Source organism: Phalangium opilio, unplaced genomic scaffold, assembly GCF_054372755.1.
Source record: "Phalangium opilio isolate 3A_F unplaced genomic scaffold, DU_Popi_V2 ptg000090l_1, whole genome shotgun sequence".
NCBI classification, from domain to species: domain Eukaryota; kingdom Metazoa; phylum Arthropoda; class Arachnida; order Opiliones; family Phalangiidae; genus Phalangium; species Phalangium opilio.
This window is the reverse complement of record NW_028324195.1, coordinates 4,754,653-4,780,726: the sequence shown is the minus strand read 5'-3', so window position 1 is coordinate 4,780,726 and position 26,074 is coordinate 4,754,653. Positions and strand designations below refer to the sequence as shown.

Here is a 26,074-nt window from a genome sequence, read left to right as displayed (position 1 = left end):
TTAAACGTTTTCCTTGAAAATGAAGCTATAGTACAACACCAAAATACCTCTCGTATCTCTATGCCACATAAAGCCACTCACTTGTTGCCATTCTAGAGAAGCCTTTTCTGAGTATGAGATACAAGTTATTAAAATGAAACAAATCGTTGTCAGAAGTGGGGTTCGAACCCACGCCCTCATACGAGGATCAGAGCTTAAATCTGACGCCTTAGACCACTCGGCCATCCTGACACGCTTTTAAACGTTTTCCTTGAAAATGAAGCTATAGTACAACACCAAAATACCTCCCGTATCTCTATGCCACATAAAGCCACTCACTTGTTGTCCTACTAGAGAAGCCTTTCCTGAGTATGAGATACAAGTTATGAAAGTGAAACAAATCGTTGTCACAAGTGGGGTTCGAACCCACGCCCTCATACGAGGATCAGAGCTTAAATCTTACGCCATAGACCACTCGGCCATTCTGACACGCTTTTAAACGTTTTCCTTGAAAATGAAGCTGTAGTACAACACCAAAATACCGCTCGTATATCTATGCTTCATAAAGCCACTCACTTGTTGCCATACTAGAGAAGCCTTTTCTGAGTATGAGATACAAGTTATTAAAATGAAACAAAACGGTTTCAGAAGTGGGGTTCAAACCCACGCCCTCATACGAGGATCAGAGCTTAAATCTGACGCCTTAGACCACTCGACCATCCTGACACGCTTTTAAATGTTTTCCTTGAAAATGAAGCTATAGTACAACACCAAAATACCGCTCGTATATCTATGCTTCATAAAGCCACTCACTTGTTGCCCTACTAGAGGAGCCTTTCCTGAGTATGAGATACAAGTTATTAAAATGAAACAAATCGTTGTCAGAAATGGGGTTCGAACCCACGCCCTCATACGAGGATCAGAGGTTAAATCTGAAGCCTTAGACCACTCGGCCATCCTGCCACGATTTTAAACGTTTTCCTTGAAAATGAAGCTATAGTACAAAACCAAAATACCTCTCGTATCTCTATGCCACATAAAGCCACTCACTTGTTGCCATTCTAGAGAAGCCTTTTCTGAGTATGAGATACAAGTTATTAAAATGAAACAAATCGTTGTCAGAAGTGGGGTTCGAACCCACGCCCTCATACGAGGAGCAGAGCTTCAATCTGACGCCTTAGACCACTCGGACATCCTGACACGCTTTTAAATGTTTTCCGTGAAAATGAAGCTATAGTACAACACCAAAATACCGCTCGTATATCTATGCTTCATAAAGCCACTCACTTGTTGCCCTACTAGAGGAGCCTTTCCTGAGTATGAGATACAAGTTATTAAAATGAAACAAATCGTTGTCAGAAATGGGGTTCGAACCCACGCCCTCATACGAGGATCAGAGCTTAAATCTGACGCCTTAGACCACTCGGCCATCCTGACACGATTTTAAACGTTTTCCTTGAATATGAAGCTATAGTACAACACCAAAATACCTCTCGTATCTCTATGCCACATAAAGCCACTCACTTGTTGTCCTACTAGAGAAGCCTTTCCTGAGTATGAGATACAAGTTATGAAAGTGAAACAAATCGTTGTGACAAGTGGGGTTCGAACCCACGCCATCATACGAGGTTCAGACCTTAAATCTTACGCCTTAGACCACTCGGCCATTCTGACACGCTTTTAAATGTTTTCCTTGAAAATGAAGCTCTAGTACAACACCAAAATACCGCTCGTATATCTGTGCTTCATAAAGCCACTCACTTGTTGCCCTACTAGAGGAGCCTTTCCTGAGTATGAGATACAAGTTATTAAAATGAAACAAATCGTTGTCAGAAGTGGGGTTCGAACCCACGCCCTCATACGAGGATCAGAGCTTAAATCTGACGCCTTAGACCACTCGGCCATCCTGACACGATTTTAAACGTTTTCCTTGAAAATGAAGCTATAGTACAACACCAAAATACCTCTCGTATCTCTATGCCACATAAAGCCACTCACTTGTTGCCATTCTAGAGAAGCCTTTTCTGAGTATGAGATACAAGTTATTAAAATGAAACAAATCGTTGTCAGAAGTGGGGTTCGAACCCACGCCCTCATACGAGGATCAGAGCTTAAATCTGACGCCTTAGACCACTCGGCCATCCTGACACGCTTTTAAACGTTTTCCTTGAAAATGAAGCTATAGTACAACACCAAAATACCTCTCGTATCTCTATGCCACATAAAGCCACTCACTTGTTGTCCTACTAGAGAAGCCTTTCCTGAGTATGAGATACAAGTTATGAAAGTGAAACAAATCGTTGTCACAAGTGGGGTTCGAACCCACGCCCTCATACGAGGATCAGAGCTTAAATCTTACGCCATAGACCACTCGGCCATTCTGACACGCTTTTAAACGTTTTCCTTGAAAATGAAGCTATAGTACAACACCAAAATACCTCCCGTATCTCTATGCCACATAAAGCCACTCACTTGTTGCCATACTAGAAAAGCCTTTCCTGAGTATGAGATACATGTTATTAAAGTAAAAGAAATCGTTTTCAGAAGTGGGGTTCAAACCCACGCCCTGATACGAGGATCAGAGCTTGAATCTGACGCCTTAGACCACTCGGCCATCCTGACACGCTTTTAAACGTTTTCCTTGAAAATGAAGCTATAGTACAACACCAAAATACCTCCCGTATCTCTATGCCACATAAAGCCACTCACTTGTTGCCATACTAGAAAAGCCTTTCCTGAGTATGAGATACAAATTGTTAAAATGAAACAAAACGGTGTCAGAAGTGGGGTTCAAACCCACACCCTCATACGAGGGTCAGAGCTTAAATCTGACGCCTTAGACCACTCGACCATCCTGACACGCTTTTTAATGTTTTCCTTGAAAATGAAGCTATAGTACAACACCAAAATACCGCTCGTATATCTATGCTTCATAAAGCCACTCACTTGTTGCCCTACTAGAGAAGCCTTTCCTGAGTATGAGATACAAGTTATTAAAATGAAACAAATCGTTGTCAGAAGTGGGGTTCGAATCCACGCCCTCATACGAGGATCAGAGCTTAAATCTGACGCCTTAGACCACTCGGACATCCTGACACGCTTTTAAATGTTTTCCTTGAAAATGAAGCTATAGTACAACACCAAAATACCGCTCGTATATCTATGCTTCATAAAGCCACTCACTTGTTGCCATACTAGAGAAGCCTCTTCTGAGTATGAGATACAAGTTATTAAAATGAAAGAAAAGGGTTTCAGAAGTGGTGTTCGAAACCACGCCCTCATACGAGGAACAGAGCTTAAATCTGACGCCTTAGACCACTCGGCCATCCTGACACGCTTTTAAACGTTTTCCTTGAAAATGAAGCTATAGTACAACACCAAAATACCTCTCGTATCTCTATGCCACATAAAGCCACTCACTTGTTGCCATACTAGAGAAGCCTTTTCTGAGTATGAGATACAAGTTATTAAAATGAAACAAAACGGTTTCAGAAGTGGTGTTCGAAACCACGCCCTCATACGAGGAACAGTGCTTAAATCTGACGCCTTAGACCACTCGGCCATTCTGACACGCTTTTAAATGTTTTCCTTGAAAATGAAGCTCTAGTACAACACCAAAATACCGCTCGTATATCTGTGCTTCATAAAGCCACTCACTTGTTGCCCTACTAGAGGAGCCTTTCCTGAGTATGAGATACAAGTTATTAAAATGAAACAAATCGTTGTCAGAAGTGGGGTTCGAACCCACGCCCTCATACGAGGATCAGAGCTTAAATCTGACGCCTTAGACCACTCGGCCATCCTGACACGATTTTAAACGTTTTCCTTGAAAATGAAGCTATAGTACAACACCAAAATACCTCTCGTATCTCTATGCCACATAAAGCCACTCACTTGTTGCCATTCTAGAGAAGCCTTTTCTGAGTATGAGATACAAGTTATTAAAATGAAACAAATCGTTGTCAGAAGTGGGGTTCGAACCCACGCCCTCATACGAGGATCAGAGCTTAAATCTGACGCCTTAGACCACTCGGCCATCCTGACACGCTTTTAAACGTTTTCCTTGAAAATGAAGCTATAGTACAACACCAAAATACCTCTCGTATCTCTATGCCACATAAAGCCACTCACTTGTTGTCCTACTAGAGAAGCCTTTCCTGAGTATGAGATACAAGTTATGAAAGTGAAACAAATCGTTGTCACAAGTGGGGTTCGAACCCACGCCCTCATACGAGGATCAGAGCTTAAATCTTACGCCATAGACCACTCGGCCATTCTGACACGCTTTTAAACGTTTTCCTTGAAAATGAAGCTATAGTACAACACCAAAATACCTCCCGTATCTCTATGCCACATAAAGCCACTCACTTGTTGCCATACTAGAAAAGCCTTTCCTGAGTATGAGATACATGTTATTAAAGTAAAAGAAATCGTTTTCAGAAGTGGGGTTCAAACCCACGCCCTGATACGAGGATCAGAGCTTGAATCTGACGCCTTAGACCACTCGGCCATCCTGACACGCTTTTAAACGTTTTCCTTGAAAATGAAGCTATAGTACAACACCAAAATACCTCCCGTATCTCTATGCCACATAAAGCCACTCACTTGTTGCCATACTAGAAAAGCCTTTCCTGAGTATGAGATACAAGTTATTAAAATGAAACAAATCGTTGTCAGAAGTTGGGTTCGAATCCACGCCCTCATACGAGGATCAGAGCTTAAACCTGACGCCTTAGACCACTCGGCCATCCTGACACGCTTTTAATCGTTTTCCTTGAAAATGAAGATATAGTACAACACCAAAATACCTCCCGTATCTCTATGCCACATAAAGCCACCCACTTGTTGCCATACTAGAGAAGCCTTTTCTGAGTATGAGATACAAGTTATTAAAATGAAACAAAACGGTTTCAGAAGTGGTGTTCGAAACCACGCCCTCATACGAGGAACAGTGCTTAAATCTGACGCCTTAGACCACTCGGCCATCCTGACACGCTTTTAACGTTTTCCTTGAAAATGAAGCTATAGTACAACACCAAAATACCTCCCTTATCTCTATGCCACGTAAAGCCACTCACTTGTTGCCATACTAGAAAAGCCTTTCCTGAGTATGAGATACATGTTATTAAAGTAAAAGAAATCGTTTTCAGAAGTGGGGTTCAAACCCACGCCCTCATACGAGGATCAGAGCTTAAATCTGACGCCTTAGACCACTCGGCCATCCTGACACGCTTTTGAACGTTTTCCTTGAAAATGAAGCTATAGTACAACACCAAAATACCTCCCGAATCTCTATGCTTCATAAAGCCACTCACTTGTTGCCATACTAGAGAAGCCTTTCCTGAGTATGAGATACAAGTTATTAAAATGAAACAAATCGTTGTCAGAAGTGGTGTTCGAAACCACGCCCTCATACGAGGATCAGAGCTTAAATCTGACGCCTTAGACCACTCGGACATCCTGACACGCTTTTAAATGTTTTCCTTGAAAATGAAGCTATAGTACAACACCAAAATACCTCCCGTATCTCTATGCCACATAAAGCCACTCACTTGTTGCCATACTAGAAAAGCCTTTCCTGAGTATGAGATACAAGTTATGAAAGTGAAACAAATCGTTGTCACAAGTGGGGTTCGAACCCACGCCCTCATACGAGGATCAGAGCTTAAATCTTACGCCATAGACCACTCGGCCATTCTGACACGCTTTTAAACGTTTTCCTTGAAAATGAAGCTATAGTACAACACCAAAATACCTCCCGTATCTCTATGCCACATAAAGCCACTCACTTGTTGCCATACTAGAAAAGCCTTTCCTGAGTATGAGATACATGTTATTAAAGTAAAAGAAATCGTTTTCAGAAGTGGGGTTCAAACCCACGCCCTGATACGAGGATCAGAGCTTGAATCTGACGCCTTAGACCACTCGGCCATCCTGACACGCTTTTAAACGTTTTCCTTGAAAATGAAGCTATAGTACAACACCAAAATACCTCCCGTATCTCTATGCCACATAAAGCCACTCACTTGTTGCCATACTAGAAAAGCCTTTCCTGAGTATGAGATACAAATTGTTAAAATGAAACAAAACGGTGTCAGAAGTGGGGTTCAAACCCACACCCTCATACGAGGGTCAGAGCTTAAATCTGACGCCTTAGACCACTCGACCATCCTGACACGCTTTTTAATGTTTTCCTTGAAAATGAAGCTATAGTACAACACCAAAATACCGCTCGTATATCTATGCTTCATAAAGCCACTCACTTGTTGCCCTACTAGAGAAGCCTTTCCTGAGTATGAGATACAAGTTATTAAAATGAAACAAATCGTTGTCAGAAGTGGGGTTCGAATCCACGCCCTCATACGAGGATCAGAGCTTAAATCTGACGCCTTAGACCACTCGGACATCCTGACACGCTTTTAAATGTTTTCCTTGAAAATGAAGCTATAGTACAACACCAAAATACCGCTCGTATATCTATGCTTCATAAAGCCACTCACTTGTTGCCATACTAGAGAAGCCTCTTCTGAGTATGAGATACAAGTTATTAAAATGAAAGAAAAGGGTTTCAGAAGTGGTGTTCGAAACCACGCCCTCATACGAGGAACAGAGCTTAAATCTGACGCCTTAGACCACTCGGCCATCCTGACACGCTTTTAAACGTTTTCCTTGAAAATGAAGCTATAGTACAACACCAAAATACCTCTCGTATCTCTATGCCACATAAAGCCACTCACTTGTTGCCATACTAGAGAAGCCTTTTCTGAGTATGAGATACAAGTTATTAAAATGAAACAAAACGGTTTCAGAAGTGGTGTTCGAAACCACGCCCTCATACGAGGAACAGTGCTTAAATCTGACGCCTTAGACCACTCGGCCATCCTGACACGCTTTTAACGTTTTCCTTGAAAATGAAGCTATAGTACAACACCAAAATACCTCCCTTATCTCTATGCCACGTAAAGCCACTCACTTGTTGCCATACTAGAAAAGCCTTTCCTGAGTATGAGATACAAATTATTAAAATGAAACAAAACGGTGTCAGAAGTGGGGTTTGAACCCACGCCCTCATACGAGGATCAGAGCTTATATCTGACGCCTTAGACCACTCGACCATCCTGACACGCTTTTTAATGTTTTCCTTGAAAATGAAGCTATAGTACAACACCAAAATACCGCTCTTATATCTATGCTTCATAAAGCCACTCACTTGTTGCCCTACTAGAGAAGCCTTTCCTGAGTATGAGATACAAGTTATTAAAATGAAACAAATCGTTGTCAGAAGTTGGGTTCGAATCCACGCCCTCATACGAGGATCAGAGCTTAAACCTGACGCCTTAGACCACTCGGCCATCCTGACACGCTTTTAATCGTTTTCCTTGAAAATGAAGCTATAGTACAACACCAAAATACCTCCCGTATCTCTATGCCACATAAAGCCACTCACTTGTTGCCATACTAGAAAAGCCTTTCCTGAGTATGAGATACAAGTTATTAAAATGAAACAAAACGGTTTCAGAAGTGGTGTTCGAAACCACGCCCTCATACGAGGAACAGTGCTTAAATCTGACGCCTTAGACCACTCGGCCATCCTGACACGCTTTTAACGTTTTCCTTGAAAATGAAGCTATAGTACAACACCAAAATACCTCCCTTATCTCTATGCCACGTAAAGCCACTCACTTGTTGCCATACTAGAAAAGCCTTTCCTGAGTATGAGATACATGTTATTAAAGTAAAAGAAATCGTTTTCAGAAGTGGGGTTCAAACCCACGCCCTCATACGAGGATCAGAGCTTAAATCTGACGCCTTAGACCACTCGGCCATCCTGACACGCTTTTGAACGTTTTCCTTGAAAATGAAGCTATAGTACAACACCAAAATACCTCCCGAATCTCTATGCTTCATAAAGCCACTCACTTGTTGCCATACTAGAGAAGCCTTTCATGAGTATGAGATACAAGTTATTAAAATGAAACAAATCGTTGTCAGAAGTGGTGTTCGAAACCACGCCCTCATACGAGGATCAGAGCTTAAATCTGACGCCTTAGACCACTCGGACATCCTGACACGCTTTTAAATGTTTTCCTTGAAAATGAAGCTATAGTACAACACCAAAATACCTCCCGTATCTCTATGCCACATAAAGCCACTCACTTGTTGCCATACTAGAAAAGCCTTTCCTGAGTATGAGATACAAGTTATTAAAATGAAAGAAAACGGTTTCAGAAGTGGTGTTCGAAACCACGCCCTCATACGAGGAACAGAGCTTAAATCTGACGCCTTAGACCACTCGGCCATCCTGACACGCTTGTAAACGTTTTCCTTGAAAATGAAGCTATAGTACAACACCAAAATACCTCTCGTATCTCTATGCCACATAAAGCCACTCACTTGTTGCCATACTAGAGAAGCCTTTTCTGAGTATGAGATACAAGTTATTAAAATGAAACAAAACGGTTTCAGAAGTGGTGTTCGAAACCACGCCCTCATACGAGGATCAGAGCTTAAATCTGACGCCTTAGACCACTCGGCCATCCTGACACGCTTTTAACGTTTTCCTTGAAAATGAAGCTATAGTACAACACCAAAATACCTCCCTTATCTCTATGCCACGTAAAGCCACTCATTTGTTGCCATACTAGAAAAGCCTTTCCTGAGTATGAGATACAAATTATTAAAATGAAACAAAACGGTGTCAGAAGTGGGGTTTGAACCCACGCCCTCATACGAGGATCAGAGCTTATATCTGACGCCTTAGACCACTCGACCATCCTGACACGCTTTTTAATGTTTTCCTTGAAAATGAAGCTATAGAACAACACCAAAATACCGCTCTTATATCTATGCTTCATAAAGCCACTCACTTGTTGCCCTACTAGAGAAGCCTTTCCTGAGTATGAGATACAAGTTATTAAAATGAAACAAATCGTTGTCAGAAGTTGGGTTCGAATCCACGCCCTCATACGAGGATCAGAGCTTAAACCTGACGCCTTAGACCACTCGGCCATCCTGACACGCTTTTAATCGTTTTCCTTGAAAATGAAGATATAGTACAACACCAAAATACCTCCCGTATCTCTATGCCACATAAAGCCACTCACTTGTTGCCATACTAGAGAAGCCTTTTCTGAGTATGAGATACAAGTTATTAAAATGAAACAAAACGGTTTCAGAAGTGGTGTTCGAAACCACGCCCTCATACGAGGAACAGTGCTTAAATCTGACGCCTTAGACCACTCGGCCATCCTGACACGCTTTTAACGTTTTCCTTGAAAATGAAGCTATAGTACAACACCAAAATACCTCCCTTATCTCTATGCCACGTAAAGCCACTCACTTGTTGCCATACTAGAAAAGCCTTTCCTGAGTATGAGATACATGTTATTAAAGTAAAAGAAATCGTTTTCAGAAGTGGGGTTCAAACCCACGCCCTCATACGAGGATCAGAGCTTAAATCTGACGCCTTAGACCACTCGGCCATCCTGACACGCTTTTGAACGTTTTCCTTGAAAATGAAGCTATAGTACAACACCAAAATACCTCCCGAATCTCTATGCTTCATAAAGCCACTCACTTGTTGCCATACTAGAGAAGCCTTTCCTGAGTATGAGATACAAGTTATTAAAATGAAACAAATCGTTGTCAGAAGTGGTGTTCGAAACCACGCCCTCATACGAGGATCAGAGCTTAAATCTGACGCCTTAGACCACTCGGACATCCTGACACGCTTTTAAATGTTTTCCTTGAAAATGAAGCTATAGTACAACACCAAAATACCTCCCGTATCTCTATGCCACATAAAGCCACTCACTTGTTGCCATACTAGAAAAGCCTTTCCTGAGTATGAGATACAAGTTATTAAAATGAAAGAAAACGGTTTCAGAAGTGGTGTTCGAAACCACGCCCTCATACGAGGAACAGAGCTTAAATCTGACGCCTTAGACCACTCGGCCATCCTGACACGCTTTTAAACGTTTTCCTTGAAAATGAAGCTATAGTACAACACCAAAATACCTCTCGTATCTCTATGCCACATAAAGCCACTCACTTGTTGCCATACTAGAGAAGCCTTTTCTGAGTATGAGATACAAGTTATTAAAATGAAACAAAACGGTTTCAGAAGTGGTGTTCGAAACCACGCCCTCATACGAGGATCAGAGCTTAAATCTGACGCCTTAGACCACTCGGCCATCCTGACACGCTTTTAACGTTTTCCTTGAAAATGAAGCTATAGTACAACACCAAAATACCTCCCTTATCTCTATGCCACGTAAAGCCACTCACTTGTTGCCATACTAGAAAAGCCTTTCCTGAGTATGAGATACAAGTTATTAAAATGAAACAAATCGTTGTCAGAAGTTGGGTTCGAATCCACGCCCTCATACGAGGATCAGAGCTTAAACCTGACGCCTTAGACCACTCGGCCATCCTGACACGCTTTTAATCGTTTTCCTTGAAAATGAAGCTATAGTACAACACCAAAATACCTCCCGTATCTCTATGCCACATAAAGCCACTCACTTGTTGCCATACTAGAAAAGCCTTTCCTGAGTATGAGATACAAGTTATTAAAATGAAACAAAACGGTTTCAGAAGTGGTGTTCGAAACCACGCCCTCATACGAGGAACAGAGCTTAAATCTGACGCCTTAGACCACTCGGCCATCCTGACACGCTTTTAAACGTTTTCCTTGAAAATGAAGCTATAGTACAACACCAAAATACCTCTCGTATCTCTATGCCACATAAAGCCACTCACTTGTTGCCATACTAGAGAAGCCTTTCCTGAGTATGAGATACAAGTTATTAAAATGAAACAAATCGTTGTCAGAAGTGGTGTTCGAAACCACGCCCTCATACGAGGATCAGAGCTTAAATCTGACGCCTTAGACCACTCGGACATCCTGTCACGCTTTTAAATGTTTTCCTTGAAAATGAAGCTATAGTACAACACCAAAATACCGCTCGTATATCTATGCTTCATAAAGCCACTCACTTGTTGCCATACTAGAGAAGCCTTTTCTGAGTATGAGATACAAGTTATTAAAATGAAACAAAACGGTTTCAGAAGTGGTGTTCGAAACCACGCCCTCATACGAGGAACAGAGCTTAAATCTGACGCCTTAGACCACTCGGCCATCCTGACACGCTTTTAAACGTTTTCCTTGAAAATGAAGCTATAGTACAACACTAAAATACCGCTCGTATATCTATGCTTCATAAAGCCACTCACTTGTTGCCATACTAGAGAAGCCTTTTCTGAGTATGAGATACAAGTTATTAAAATGAAACAAAACGGTTTCAGAAGTGGTGTTCGAAACCACGCCCTCATACGAGGAACAGTGCTTAAATCTGACGCCTTAGACCACTCGGCCATCCTGACACGCTTTTAACGTTTTCCTTGAAAATGAAGCTATAGTACAACACCAAAATACCTCCCTTATATCTATGCTTCATAAAGCCACTCACTTGTTGCCCTACTAGAGAAGCCTTTCCTGAGTATGAGATACAAGTTATTAAAATGAAACAAATCGTTGTCAGAAGTTGGGTTCGAATCCACGCCCTCATACGAGGATCAGAGCTTAAACCTGACGCCTTAGACCACTCGGCCATCCTGACACGCTTTTAATCGTTTTCCTTGAAAATGAAGCTATAGTACAACAACAAAATACCTCCCGTATCTCTATGCCACATAAAGCCACTCACTTGTTGCCATACTAGAAAAGCCTTTCCTGAGTATGAGATACACGTTATTAAAATGAAACAAATCGTTGTCAGAAGTGGGGTTCAAACCCACACCCTCATACGAGGATCAGAGCTTAAATCTGACGCCTTAGACCACTCGGCCATCCTGAATCGCTTTTAAACGTTTTCCTTGAAAATGAAGCTATAGTACAACACCAAAATACCTCTCGTATATCTATGCTTCATAAAGCCACTCACTTGTTGCCATACTAGAGAAGCCTTTTCTGAGTATGAGATACAAGTTACTAAAATGAAACAAAACGGTTTCAGAAGTGGGGTTCGAACCCACGCCCTCATACTAGGATCAGAGCTTAAATCTGACGCCTTAGACCACTCGGCAATCCTGACACGCTTTTAAACGTTTCCTTGAAAATGAAGCTATAGTACAACACCAAAATACCTGTCGTATATCTATGCTTCATAAAGCCACTCACTTGTTGCCATACTAGAGAAGCCTTTTCTGAGTATGAGATACAAGTTATTAAAATGAAACAAAACGGTTTCAGAAGTGGTGTTCGAAACCACGCCCTCATACGAGGAACAGAGCTTAAATCTGACGCCTTAGACCACTCGACCATCCTGACACGCTTTTTAATGTTTTCCTTGAAAATGAAGCTATAGTACAACACCAAAATACCGCTCTTATATCTATGCTTCATAAAGCCACTCACTTGTTGCCCTACTAGAGAAGCCTTTCCTGAGTATGAGATACAAGTTATTAAAATGAAACAAATCGTTGTCAGAAGTTGGGTTCGAATCCACGCCCTCATACGAGGATCAGAGCTTAAACCTGACGCCTTAGACCACTCGGCCATCCTGACACGCTTTTAATCGTTTTCCTTGAAAATGAAGCTATAGTACAACACCAAAATACCTCCCGTATCTCTATGCCACATAAAGCCACTCACTTGTTGCCATACTAGAAAAGCCTTTCCTGAGTATGAGATACAAGTTATTAAAATGAAACAAAACGGTTTCAGAAGTGGTGTTCGAAACCACGCCCTCATACGAGGAACAGAGCTTAAATCTGACGCCTTAGACCACTCGGCCATCCTGACACGCTTTTAAACGTTTTCCTTGAAAATGAAGCTATAGTACAACACCAAAATACCTCTCGTATCTCTATGCCACATAAAGCCACTCACTTGTTGCCATACTAGAGAAGCCTTTCCTGAGTATGAGATACAAGTTATTAAAATGAAACAAATCGTTGTCAGAAGTGGTGTTCGAAACCACGCCCTCATACGAGGATCAGAGCTTAAATCTGACGCCTTAGACCACTCGGACATCCTGTCACGCTTTTAAATGTTTTCCTTGAAAATGAAGCTATAGTACAACACCAAAATACCGCTCGTATATCTATGCTTCATAAAGCCACTCACTTGTTGCCATACTAGAGAAGCCTTTTCTGAGTATGAGATACAAGTTATTAAAATGAAACAAAACGGTTTCAGAAGTGGTGTTCGAAACCACGCCCTCATACGAGGAACAGAGCTTAAATCTGACGCCTTAGACCACTCGGCCATCCTGACACGCTTTTAAACGTTTTCCTTGAAAATGAAGCTATAGTACAACACTAAAATACCGCTCGTATATCTATGCTTCATAAAGCCACTCACTTGTTGCCATACTAGAGAAGCCTTTTCTGAGTATGAGATACAAGTTATTAAAATGAAACAAAACGGTTTCAGAAGTGGTGTTCGAAACCACGCCCTCATACGAGGAACAGTGCTTAAATCTGACGCCTTAGACCACTCGGCCATCCTGACACGCTTTTAACGTTTTCCTTGAAAATGAAGCTATAGTACAACACCAAAATACCTCCCTTATCTCTATGCCACGTAAAGCCACTCACTTGTTGCCATACTAGAAAAGCCTTTCCTGAGTATGAGATACATGTTATTAAAGTAAAAGAAATCGTTTTCAGAAGTGGGGTTCAAACCCACGCCCTCATACGAGGATCAGAGCTTGAATCTGACGCCTTAGACCACTCCGGCCATCCTGACACGCTTTTGAACGTTTTCCTTGAAAATGAAGCTATAGTACAACACCAAAATACCTCCCGAATCTCCATGCTTCATAAAGCCACTCACTTGTTGCCATACTAGAGAAGCCTTTCCTGAGTATGAGATACAAGTTATTAAAATGAAACAAATCGTTGTCAGAAGTGGTGTTCGAAACCACGCCCTCATACGAGGATCAGAGCTTAAATCTGACGCCTTAGACCACTCGGACATCCTGACACGCTTATAAATGTTTTCCTTGAAAATGAAGCTATAGTACAACACCAAAATACCGCTCGTATATCTATGCTTCATAAAGCCACTCACTTGTTGCCATACTAGAGAAGCCTTTTCTGAGTATGAGATACAAGTTATTAAAATGAAAGAAAACGGTTTCAGAAGTGGTGTTCGAAACCACGCCCTCATACGAGGAACAGAGCTTAAATCTGACGCCTTAGACCACTCGGCCATCCTGACACGCTTTTAAACGTTTTCCTTGAAAATGAAGCTATAGTACAACACCAAAATACCTCTCGTATCTCTATGCCACATAAAGCCACTCACTTGTTGCCATACTAGAGAAGCCTTTTCTGAGTATGAGATACAAGTTATTAAAATGAAACAAAACAGTTTCAGAAGTGGTGTTCGAAACCACGCCCTCATACGAGGAACAGTGCTTAAATCTGACGCCTTAGACCACTCGGCCATCCTGACACGCTTTTAACGTTTTCCTTGAAAATGAAGCTATAGTACAACACCAAAATACCTCCCTTATCTCTATGCCACGTAAAGCCACTCACTTGTTGCCATACTAGAAAAGCCTTTCCTGAGTATGAGATACAAATTATTAAAATGAAACAAAACGGTGTCAGAAGTGGGGTTTGAACCCACGCCCTCATACGAGGATCAGAGCTTATATCTGACGCCTTAGACCACTCGACCATCCTGACACGCTTTTTAATGTTTTCCTTGAAAATGAAGCTATAGTACAACACCAAAATACCGCTCTTATATCTATGCTTCATAAAGCCACTCACTTGTTGCCATACTAGAGAAGCCTTTTCTGAGTATGAGATACAAGTTATTAAAATGAAACAAAACGGTTTCAGAAGTGGTGTTCGAAACCACGCCCTCATACGAGGAACAGTGCTTAAATCTGACGCCTTAGACCACTCGGCCATCCTGACACGCTTTTAACGTTTTCCTTGAAAATGAAGCTATAGTACAACACCAAAATACCTCCCTTATCTCTATGCCACGTAAAGCCACTCACTTGTTGCCATACTAGAAAAGCCTTTCCTGAGTATGAGATACATGTTATTAAAGTAAAAGAAATCGTTTTCAGAAGTGGGGTTCAAACCCACGCCCTCATACGAGGATCAGAGCTTGAATCTGACGCCTTAGACCACTCGGCCATCCTGACACGCTTTTGAACGTTTTCCTAGAAAATGAAGCTATAGTACAACACCAAAATACCTCCCGAATCTCTATGCTTCATAAAGCCACTCACTTGTTGCCATACTAGAGAAGCCTTTCCTGAGTATGAGATACAAGTTATTAAAATGAAACAAATCGTTGTCAGAAGTGGTGTTCGAAACCACGCCCTCATACGAGGATCAGAGCTTAAATCTGACGCCTTAGACCACTCGGACATCCTGACACGCTTATAAATGTTTTCCTTGAAAATGAAGCTATAGTACAACACCAAAATAGCGCTCGTATATCTATGCTTCATAAAGCCACTCACTTGTTGCCATACTAGAGAAGCCTTTTCTGAGTATGAGATACAAGTTATTAAAATGAAAGAAAACGGTTTCAGAAGTGGTGTTCGAAACCACGCCCTCATACGAGGAACAGAGCTTAAATCTGACGCCTTAGACCACTCGGCCATCCTGACACGCTTTTAAACGTTTTCCTTGAAAATGAAGCTATAGTACAACACCAAAATACCTCTCGTATCTCTATGCCACATAAAGCCACTCACTTGTTGCCATACTAGAGAAGCCTTTTCTGAGTATGAGATACAAGTTATTAAAATGAAACAAAACAGTTTCAGAAGTGGTGTTCGAAACCACGCCCTCATACGAGGAACAGTGCTTAAATCTGACGCCTTAGACCACTCGGCCATCCTGACACGCTTTTAACGTTTTCCTTGAAAATGAAGCTATAGTACAACACCAAAATACCTCCCTTATCTCTATGCCACGTAAAGCCACTCACTTGTTGCCATACTAGAAAAGCCTTTCCTGAGTATGAGATACAAATTATTAAAATGAAACAAAACGGTGTCAGAAGTGGGGTTTGAACCCACGCCCTCATACGAGGATCAGAGCTTATATCTGACGCCTTAGACCACTCGACCATCCTGACACGCTTTTTAATGTTTTCCTTGAAAATGAAGCTATAGTACAACACCAAAATACCGCTCTTATATCTATGCTTCATAAAGCCACTCACTTGTTGCCCTACTAGAGAAGCCTTTCCTGAGTATGAGATACAAGTTATTAAAATGAAACAAATCGTTGTCAGAAGTTGGGTTCGAATCCACGCCCTCATACGAGGATCAGAGCTTAAACCTGACGCCTTAGACCACTCGGCCATCCTGACACGCTTTTAATCGTTTTCCTTGAAAATGAAGCTATAGTACAACACCAAAATACCTCCCGTATCTCTATGCCACATAAAGCCACTCACTTGTTGCCATACTAGAAAAGCCTTTCCTGAGTATGAGATACACGTTATTAAAATGAAACAAATCGTTGTCAGAAGTGGGGTTCAAACCCACACCCTCATACGAGGATCAGAGCTTAAATCTGACGCCTTAGACCACTCGGCCATCCTGATACGCTTTTAAACGTTTTCCTTGAAAATGAAGCTATAGTACAACACCAAAATACCTCTCGTATATCTATGCTTCATAAAGCCACTCACTTGTTGCCATACTAGAGAAGCCTTTTCTGAGTATGAGATACAAGTTACTAAAATGAAACAAAACGGTTTCAGAAGTGGGGTTCGAACCCACGCCCTCATACTAGGATCAGAGCTTAAATCTGACGCCTTAGACCACTCGGCAATCCTGACACGCTTTTAAACGTTTTCCTTGAAAATGAAGCTATAGTACAACACCAAAATACCTGGCGTATATCTATGCTTCATAAAGCCACTCACTTGTTGCCATACTAGAGAAGCCTTTTCTGAGTATGAGATACAAGTTATTAAAATGAAACAAAACGGTTTCAGAAGTTGGGTTCGAACCCACGCCCTCATACGAGGATCAGAGCTTAAAACTGACGCCTTAGACCACTCGACCATCCTGACACGCTTGTTAATGTTTTCCTTGAAAATGAAGCTATAGTACAACACCAAAATACCGCTCGTATATCTATGCTTCATAAAGCCACTCACTTATTGCCCTACTAGAGAAGCCTATCCTGAGTATGAGATACAAGTTATTAAAATGAAACAAATCGTTGTCAGAAGTGGGGTTCGAATCCACGCCCTCATACGAGGATCAGAGCTTAAATCTGACGCCTTAGACCACTCGGCCATCCTGACACGCTTTCAAACGTTTTCCTTGAAAATGAAGCTATAGTACAACACCAAAATACCTCCCGTATCTCTATGCCACATAAAGCCACTCACTTGTTGCCATACTAGAAAAGCCTTTCCTGAGTATGAGATACACGTTATTAAAATGAAACAAATCGTTGTCAGAAGTGGGGTTCAAACCCACACCCTCATACGAGGATCAGAGCTTAAATCTGACGCCTTAGACCACTCGGCCATCCTGATACGCTTTTAAACGTTTTCCTTCAAAATGAAGCTATAGTACAACACCAAAATACCGCTCATATATCTGCGCTTCATAAAGCCACTCACTTGTTGCCATACTAGAGAAGCCTTTTCTGAGTATGAGATACAAGTTATTAAAATGAAACAAAACGGTTTCAGAAGTGGGGTTCGAACCCACGCCCTCATACGAGGATCAGAGCTTGAATCTGACGCCTTAGACCACTCGACCATCCTGACACGCTTTTAAACGTTTTCCTTGAATAGAACCTATAGTACAACACGAAAATACCTCCCGTATCTCTATGCCACATAAAGCCACTCACTTGTTGCCATACTAGAAAAGCCTTTCCTGAGTATGAGATACAAGTTTTTAAAATGAAACAAATCGTTGTCAGAAGTGGGGCTCGAAACCACGCTCTCATTCGAGGATCAGAGCTTAAATCTGACGCCTTAGACCACTCGGCCATCCTGATACGCTTTTAAACGTTTTCCTTGAAAATGAAGCTATAGTACAACACCAAAATACCTCTCGTATATCTATGCTTCATAAAGCCACTCACTTGTTGCCATACTAGAGAAGCCTTTTCTGAGTATGAGATACAAGTTACTAAAATGAAACAAAACGGTTTCAGAAGTGGGGTTCGAACCCACGCCCTCATACTAGGATCAGAGCTTAAATCTGACGCCTTAGACCACTCGGCAATCCTGACACGCTTTTAAACGTTTTCCTTGAAAATGAAGCTATAGTACAACACCAAAATACCTGTCGTATATCTATGCTTCATAAAGCCACTCACTTGTTGCCATACTAGAGAAGCCTTTTCTGAGTATGAGATACAAGTTATTAAAATGAAACAAAACGGTTTCAGAAGTTGGGTTCGAACCCACGCCCTCATACGAGGATCAGAGCTTAAAACTGACGCCTTAGACCACTCGACCATCCTGACACGCTTGTTAATGTTTTCCTTGAAAATGAAGCTATAGTACAACACCAAAATACCGCTCGTATATCTATGCTTCATAAAGCCACTCACTTGTTGCCCTACTAGAGAAGCCTATCCTGAGTATGAGATACAAGTTATTAAAATGAAACAAATCGTTGTCAGAAGTGGGGTTCGAATCCACGCCCTCATACGAGGATCAGAGCTTAAATCTGACGCCTTAGACCACTCGGCCATCCTGACACGCTTTCAAACGTTTTCCTTGAAAATGAAGCTATAGTACAACACCAAAATACCTCCCGTATCTCTATGCCACATAAAGCCACTCACTTGTTGCCATACTAGAAAAGCCTTTCCTGAGTATGAGATACACGTTATTAAAATGAAACAAATCGTTGTCAGAAGTGGGGTTCAAACCCACACCCTCATACGAGGATCAGAGCTTAAATATGACGCCTTAGACCACTCGGCCATCCTGATACGCTTTTAAACGTTTTCCTTCAAAATGAAGCTATAGTACAACACCAAAATACCGCTCATATATCTGCGCTTCATAAAGCCACTCACTTGTTGCCATACTAGAGAAGCCTTTTCTGAGTATGAGATACAAGTTATTAAAATGAAACAAAACGGTTTCAGAAGTGGGGTTCGAACCCACGCCCTCATACGAGGATCAGAGCTTAAATCTGACGCCTTAGACCACTCGACCATCCTGACACGCTTTTAAACGTTTTCCTTGAAAATGAACCTATAGTACAACACGAAAATACCTCCCGTATCTCTATGCCACATAAAGCCACTCACTTGTTGCCATACTAGAAAAGCCTTTCCTGAGTATGAGATACAAGTTTTTAAAATGAAACAAATCGTTGTCAGAAGTGGGGCTCGAAACCACGCTCTCATTCGAGGATCAGAGCTTAAATCTGACGCCTTAGACCACTCGGCCATCCTGACACGCTCTTAAACGATTTCCTTGAAAATGAAGCTATGGTACAACACCAAAATACCTCCCATGTCTCTATGCCACATAAAGCCACTCACTTGTTACCATACTAGAAAAGCCTTTCCTGAGTTTGAGATACAAGTTATTAAAATGAAACAAATCGTTGTCAGAAGTGGGGTTCGAACCCACGCCCTCATACGAGGATCAGAGCTTAAATCTGACGCCTTAGACCACTCGGCCATCCTGACACGCTTTTAAACGTTTTCCTTGAAAATGAAGCTATAGTACAACACCAAAATACCTCTCGTATCTCTATGCCACATAAAGCCACTCACTTGTTGCCATACTAGAAAAGCCTTTCTTGAGTATGAGATACAAATTATTAAAATGAAACAAAACGGTGTCAGAAGTGGGGTTCAAACCCACGCCCTCATACGAGGATCAGAGCTTGAATCTGACGCCTTAGACCACTCGGCCAACCTGACACGCTTTTAAACGTTTTCCTTGAAAACGAAGCTATAGTACAACACCAAAATACCTCCCGTATCTCTATGCCACATAAAGCCACTCACTTGTTGCCATACTAGAAAAGCCTTTCCTGAGTTTGAGATACAAGTTATTAAAATGACACAAATCGTTGTCAGAAGTGGGGTTCAAACCCACACCCTCATACGAGGATCAGAGCTTAAATCTGACGCCTTAGACCACTCGGCCATCCTGACACGCTTTTAAACGTTTTCCTTGAAAATGAAGCTTTAGTACAACACCAAAATACCTCTCGTATCTCTATGCCACATAAAGCCACTCACTTGTTGCCATACTAGAAAAGCCTTTCCTGAGTATGAGATACAAGTTTTTAAAATGAAACAAATCGTTGTCCGAAGTGGGGTTCGAAACCACGCCCTCATACGAGGATCAGAGCTTAAATCTGACGCCTTAGACCACTCGGCCATCCTGACACACTTTTAAACGATTTCCTTGAAAATGAAGCTATGGTACAACACCAAAATACCTCCCGTGTCTCTATGCCACATAAAGCCACTCACTTGTTGCCATACTAGAAAAGCCTTTCCTGAGTTTGAGATACAAGTTATTAAAATGAAACAAATCGTTGTCAGAAGTGGGGTTCAAACCCACACCCTCATTCGAGGATCAGAGCTTAAATCTGACACCTTAGACCACTCGGCCATCCTTACACGCTTTTAAACGTTTTCCTTGAAAACGAAGCTATAGTACAACACCAAAATACCTCCCGTATCTCTATGCCACATAAAGCCACTCACTTGTTACCATACTAGAAAAGCCTTTCCTGAGTTTGAGATACAAGTTATTAAAATGAAACAAATCGTTGTCAGAAGTGGGGTTCGAACCCACGCCCTCATACGAGGATCAGAGCTTAAATCTGACGCCTTAGAACACTCGGCCATCCTGACACGCTTTTAAACGTTTTCCTTGAAAATGAAGCTATAGTACAACACCAAAATACCTCTCGTATCTCTATGCCACATAAAGTCACTCACTTGTTGCCATACTAGAAAAGCCTTTCTTGAGTATGAGATACAAATTATTAAAATGAAACAAAACGGTGTCAGAAGTGTGGTTCAAACCCACGCCCTCATACGAGGATCAGAGCTTGAATCTGACGCCTTAGACCACTCGGCCAACCTGACACGCTTTTAAACGTTTTCCTTGAAAACGAAGCTATAGTACAACACCAAAATACCTCCCGTATCTCTATGCCACATAAAGCCACTCACTTGTTGCCATACTAGAAAAGCCTTTCCTGAGTATGAGATACAAGTTATCAAAATGAAACAAATCGTTGTCAGAAGTGGGGTTCAAACCCACACCCTCATACGAGGATCAGAGCTTAAATCTGACGCCTAAGACCACTCGACCATCCTGACACGCTTTTAAACGTTTTCCTTGAAAATGAAGCTATAGTACAACACCAAAATACCTCTCGTATCTCTATGCCACATAAACCCACTCACTTGTTGCCATACTAGAAAAGCCTTTCCTGAGTATGAGATACAAGTTATCAAAATGAAACAAATCGTTGTCAGAAGTGGGGTTCAAACCCACACCCTCATACGAGGATCAGAGCTTAAATCTGACGCCTAAGACCACTCGACCATCCTGACACGCTTTTAAACGATTTCCTTGAAAATGAAGCTATAGTACAACACCAAAATACCTCTCGTATCTCTATGCCACATAAAGCCACTCACTTGTTGCCATACTAGAAAAGCCTTTCCTGAGTATGATATACAAGTTATTAAAATGAAACAAATCGTTGTCAGAAGTGGGGTTCAAACCCACACCCTCATACGAGGATCAGAGCTTAAATCTGACGCCTTAGACCACTCGGCAATCCTGACACGCTTTTAAACGTTTTCCTTGAAAATGAAGCTATAGTACAACACCAAAATACCTTTCGTATCTCTATGCAACATGAAACCACTCACTTGTTGCCATACTAGAAAAGCCCTTCCTGAGTTTGAGATACAAGTTATTAAAATGAAACAAATCGTTGTCAGAAGTGGGGTTCAAACCCACACCCTCATACTAGGATCAGAGCTTAAATCTGACGCCTTAGACCACTCGGCCATCCTGACACGCTTTTAAACGTTTTCCTTGAAAATGAAGCTTTAGTACAACACCAAAATACCTCTCGTATCTCTATGCCACATAAAGCCACTCGCTTGTTGCCATACTAGAAAAGCCTTTCCTGAGTATGAGATACAAGTTTTTAAAATGAAACAAATCGTTGTCCGAAGTGGGGTTCGAAACCACGCCCTCATACGAGGATAAGAGCTTAAATCTGACGCCTTAGACCACTCGGACATCCTGACACACTTTTAAACGATTTCCTTGAAAATGAAGCTATGGTACAACACCAAAATACCTCCCGTGTCTCTATGCCACATAAAGCCACTCACTTGTTGCCATACTAGAAAAGCCTTTCCTGAGTTTGAGATACAAGTTATTAAAATGAAACAAATCGTTGTCAGAAGTGGGGTTCAAACCCACACCCTCATTCGAGGATCAGAGCTTAAATCTGACACCTTAGACCACTCGGCCATCCTGACACGCTTTTAAACGTTTTCCTTGAAAACGAAGCTATAGTACAACACCAAAATACCTCCCGTATCTCTATGCCACATAAAGCCACTCACTTGTTACCATACTAGAAAAGCCTTTCCTGAGTTTGAGATACAAGTTATTAAAATGAAACAAATCGTTGTCAGAAGTGGGGTCCGAACCCACGCCCTCATACGAGGATCAGAGCTTAAATCTGACGCCTTAGACCACTCGGCCATCCTGACACGCTTTTAAACGTTTTCCTTGAAAACGAAGCTATAGTACAACACCAAAATACCTCCCGTATCTCTATGCCACATAAAGCCACTCACTTGTTGCCATACTAGAAAAGCCTTTCCTGAGTTTGAGATACAAGTTATTAAAATGAAACAAATCGTTGTCAGAAGTGGGGTTCAAACCCACACCCTCATACGAGGATCAGAGCTTAAATCTGACGCCTTAGACCACTCGGCCATCCTGACACGCTTTTAAACGTTTTCCTTGAAAATGAAGCTATAGTACAACACCAAAATACCTTTCGTATCTCTATGCAACATAAACCCACTCACTTGTTGCCATACTAGAAAAGCCCTTCCTGAGTTTGAGATACAAGTTATTAAAATGAAACAAATCGTTGTCAGAAGTGGGGTTCAAACCCACACCCTCATACGAGGATCAGAGCTTAAATCTGACGCCTTAGACCACTCGGCCATCCTGACACGCTTTTAAACGTTTTCCTTGAAAATGAAGCTATAGTACAACACCAAAATACCTCCCGTATCTCTATGCCACATAAAGCCACTCACTTGTTGCCATACTAGAAAAGCCTTTCCTGAGTTTGAGATACAAGTTATAGAAATGAAACAAATCGTTGTCAGAAGTGGGGTTCAAACCCACACCCTCCTACGAGGATCAGAGCTTAAATCTGACGCCTTAGACCACTCGGCCATCCTGACACGCTTTTAAACGTTTTCCTTGAAAACGAAGCTATAGTACAACACCAAAATACCTCCCGTATCTCTATGCCACATAAAGCCACTCACTTGTTGCCATACTAGAAAAGCCCTTCCTGAGTATGAGATACAAGTTATTAAAATGAAACAAATCGTTGTCAGAAGTGGGGTTCAAACCCCCACCCTCATACGAGGATCAGAGCTTAAATCTGACGCCTTAGACCACTCGGCCATCCTGATACGCTTTTAAACGTTTTCCTTGAAAATGAAGCTTTAGTACAACACCAAAATACCTCTCGTATCTCTATGCCACATAAAGCCACTCACTTGTTGCCATACTAGAAAAGCCTTTCCTGAGTATGAGATACAAGTTTTTAAAATGAAACAAATCGTTGTCAGAAGTGAGGTTCGAAACCACGCCCTCATACGAGGATCAGAGCTTAAATCTGACGCCTTAGACCACTCGGCCATCCTGACACGCTTTTAAACGATTTCCTTGAAAATGAAGCTATGGTACAACACCAAAATACCTCCCGTGTCTCTATGCCACATAAAGCCACTCACTTGTTGCCATACTAGAAAAGCCTTTCCTGAGTTTGAGATACAAGTTATTAAAATGAAACAAATCGTTGTCAGAAGTGGGGTTCGAACCCACGCCCTCATACGAGGATCAGAGCTTGAATCTGACGCCTTAGACCACTCGGCCAACCTGACACGCTTTTAAACGTTTTCCTTGAAAACGAAGCTATAGTACAACACCAAAATACCTCCCGTATCTCTATGCCACATAAAGCCACTCACTTGTTGCCATACTAGAAAAGCCTTTCCTGAGTATGAGATACAAGTTATCAAAATGAAACAAATCGTTGTCAGAAGTGGGGTTCAAACCCACACCCTCATACGAGGATCAGAGCTTAAATCTGACGCCTAAGACCACTCGACCATCCTGACACGCTTTTAAACGTTTTCCTTGAAAATGAAGCTATAGTACAACACCAAAATACCTCTCGTATCTCTATGCCACATAAACCCACTCACTTGTTGCCATACTAGAAAAGCCTTTCCTGAGTATGAGATACAAGTTATCAAAATGAAACAAATCGTTGTCAGAAGTGGGGTTCAAACCCACACCCTCATACGAGGATCAGAGCTTAAATCTGACGCCTAAGACCACTCGACCATCCTGACACGCTTTTAAACGATTTCCTTGAAAATGAAGCTATAGTACAACACCAAAATACCTCTCGTATCTCTATGCCACATAAAGCCACTCACTTGTTGCCATACTAGAAAAGCCTTTCCTGAGTATGATATACAAGTTATTAAAATGAAACAAATCGTTGTCAGAAGTGGGGTTCAAACCCACACCCTCATACGAGGATCAGAGCTTAAATCTGACGCCTTAGACCACTCGGCAATCCTGACACGCTTTTAAACGTTTTCCTTGAAAATGAAGCTATAGTACAACACCAAAATACCTTTCGTATCTCTATGCAACATGAAACCACTCACTTGTTGCCATACTAGAAAAGCCCTTCCTGAGTTTGAGATACAAGTTATTAAAATGAAACAAATCGTTGTCAGAAGTGGGGTTCAAACCCACACCCTCATACTAGGATCAGAGCTTAAATCTGACGCCTTAGACCACTCGGCCATCCTGACACGCTTTTAAACGTTTTCCTTGAAAATGAAGCTTTAGTACAACACCAAAATACCTCTCGTATCTCTATGCCACATAAAGCCACTCACTTGTTGCCATACTAGAAAAGCCTTTCCTGAGTATGAGATACAAGTTTTTAAAATGAAACAAATCGTTGTCCGAAGTGGGGTTCGAAACCACGCCCTCATACGAGGATCAGAGCTTAAATCTGACGCCTTAGACCACTCGGCCATCCTGACACACTTTTAAACGATTTCCTTGAAAATGAAGCTATGGTACAACACCAAAATACCTCCCGTGTCTCTATGCCACATAAAGCCACTCACTTGTTGCCATACTAGAAAAGCCTTTCCTGAGTTTGAGATACAAGTTATTAAAATGAAACAAATCGTTGTCAGAAGTGGGGTTCAAACCCACACCCTCATTCGAGGATCAGAGCTTAAATCTGACACCTTAGACCACTCGGCCATCCTTACACGCTTTTAAACGTTTTCCTTGAAAACGAAGCTATAGTACAACACCAAAATACCTCCCGTATCTCTATGCCACATAAAGCCACTCACTTGTTACCATACTAGAAAAGCCTTTCCTGAGTTTGAGATACAAGTTATTAAAATGAAACAAATCGTTGTCAGAAGTGGGGTTCAAAACCACACCCTCATACGAGGATCAGAGCTTAAATCTGACACCTTAGACCACTCGGCCATCCTGACACGCTTTTAAACGTTTTCCTTGAAAACGAAGCTATAGTACAACACCAAAATACCTCCCGTATCTCTATGCCACATAAAGCCACTCACTTGTTACCATACTAGAAAAGCCTTTCCTGAGTTTGAGATACAAGTTATTAAAATGAAACAAATCGTTGTCAGAAGTGGGGTCCGAACCCACGCCCTCATACGAGGATCAGAGCTTAAATCTGACGCCTTAGACCACTCGGCCATCCTGACACGCTTTTAAACGTTTTCCTTG

At 41.7% G+C, this 26,074-nt stretch overlaps 19 non-coding genes across 19 annotated transcripts; all 19 read right to left on the bottom strand.

Moving 5' to 3' along the window:
* Positions 1 to 147: 147 nt before the first annotated feature.
* On the bottom strand, positions 148 to 231 carry TRNAL-UAA (transfer RNA leucine (anticodon UAA)). Its single transcript has one exon. It is a non-coding gene; the product is annotated as a tRNA-Leu (tRNA).
* Positions 232 to 1,332: 1,101 nt separating this feature from the next.
* On the bottom strand, positions 1,333 to 1,416 carry TRNAL-UAA (transfer RNA leucine (anticodon UAA)). Its single transcript has one exon. It is a non-coding gene; the product is annotated as a tRNA-Leu (tRNA).
* A 390-nt stretch (positions 1,417 to 1,806) lies between these two features.
* Positions 1,807 to 1,890, bottom strand: TRNAL-UAA (transfer RNA leucine (anticodon UAA)). Its single transcript has one exon. It is a non-coding gene; the product is annotated as a tRNA-Leu (tRNA).
* Positions 1,891 to 2,043: 153 nt separating this feature from the next.
* Positions 2,044 to 2,127, bottom strand: TRNAL-UAA (transfer RNA leucine (anticodon UAA)). Its single transcript has one exon. It is a non-coding gene; the product is annotated as a tRNA-Leu (tRNA).
* A 1,575-nt stretch (positions 2,128 to 3,702) lies between these two features.
* TRNAL-UAA (transfer RNA leucine (anticodon UAA)) lies at positions 3,703 to 3,786 on the bottom strand. The gene has a single exon. It is a non-coding gene; the product is annotated as a tRNA-Leu (tRNA).
* A 153-nt stretch (positions 3,787 to 3,939) lies between these two features.
* Positions 3,940 to 4,023, bottom strand: TRNAL-UAA (transfer RNA leucine (anticodon UAA)). The gene has a single exon. It is a non-coding gene; the product is annotated as a tRNA-Leu (tRNA).
* Positions 4,024 to 15,068: 11,045 nt separating this feature from the next.
* TRNAL-CAA (transfer RNA leucine (anticodon CAA)) lies at positions 15,069 to 15,152 on the bottom strand. The gene has a single exon. It is a non-coding gene; the product is annotated as a tRNA-Leu (tRNA).
* A 2,048-nt stretch (positions 15,153 to 17,200) lies between these two features.
* Positions 17,201 to 17,284, bottom strand: TRNAL-UAA (transfer RNA leucine (anticodon UAA)). Its single transcript has one exon. It is a non-coding gene; the product is annotated as a tRNA-Leu (tRNA).
* A 390-nt stretch (positions 17,285 to 17,674) lies between these two features.
* TRNAL-CAA (transfer RNA leucine (anticodon CAA)) lies at positions 17,675 to 17,758 on the bottom strand. Its single transcript has one exon. It is a non-coding gene; the product is annotated as a tRNA-Leu (tRNA).
* Positions 17,759 to 18,621: 863 nt separating this feature from the next.
* TRNAL-UAA (transfer RNA leucine (anticodon UAA)) lies at positions 18,622 to 18,705 on the bottom strand. The gene has a single exon. It is a non-coding gene; the product is annotated as a tRNA-Leu (tRNA).
* An 864-nt stretch (positions 18,706 to 19,569) lies between these two features.
* On the bottom strand, positions 19,570 to 19,653 carry TRNAL-UAA (transfer RNA leucine (anticodon UAA)). Its single transcript has one exon. It is a non-coding gene; the product is annotated as a tRNA-Leu (tRNA).
* A 390-nt stretch (positions 19,654 to 20,043) lies between these two features.
* Positions 20,044 to 20,127, bottom strand: TRNAL-UAA (transfer RNA leucine (anticodon UAA)). Its single transcript has one exon. It is a non-coding gene; the product is annotated as a tRNA-Leu (tRNA).
* A 627-nt stretch (positions 20,128 to 20,754) lies between these two features.
* On the bottom strand, positions 20,755 to 20,838 carry TRNAL-UAA (transfer RNA leucine (anticodon UAA)). The gene has a single exon. It is a non-coding gene; the product is annotated as a tRNA-Leu (tRNA).
* A 1,812-nt stretch (positions 20,839 to 22,650) lies between these two features.
* Positions 22,651 to 22,734, bottom strand: TRNAL-UAA (transfer RNA leucine (anticodon UAA)). Its single transcript has one exon. It is a non-coding gene; the product is annotated as a tRNA-Leu (tRNA).
* Positions 22,735 to 22,887: 153 nt separating this feature from the next.
* Positions 22,888 to 22,971, bottom strand: TRNAL-UAA (transfer RNA leucine (anticodon UAA)). The gene has a single exon. It is a non-coding gene; the product is annotated as a tRNA-Leu (tRNA).
* Positions 22,972 to 23,124: 153 nt separating this feature from the next.
* Positions 23,125 to 23,208, bottom strand: TRNAL-UAA (transfer RNA leucine (anticodon UAA)). Its single transcript has one exon. It is a non-coding gene; the product is annotated as a tRNA-Leu (tRNA).
* A 153-nt stretch (positions 23,209 to 23,361) lies between these two features.
* Positions 23,362 to 23,445, bottom strand: TRNAL-UAA (transfer RNA leucine (anticodon UAA)). The gene has a single exon. It is a non-coding gene; the product is annotated as a tRNA-Leu (tRNA).
* A 627-nt stretch (positions 23,446 to 24,072) lies between these two features.
* Positions 24,073 to 24,156, bottom strand: TRNAL-CAA (transfer RNA leucine (anticodon CAA)). Its single transcript has one exon. It is a non-coding gene; the product is annotated as a tRNA-Leu (tRNA).
* A 1,812-nt stretch (positions 24,157 to 25,968) lies between these two features.
* Positions 25,969 to 26,052, bottom strand: TRNAL-UAA (transfer RNA leucine (anticodon UAA)). Its single transcript has one exon. It is a non-coding gene; the product is annotated as a tRNA-Leu (tRNA).
* Between the last annotated feature and the right edge of the window lie 22 nt (positions 26,053 to 26,074).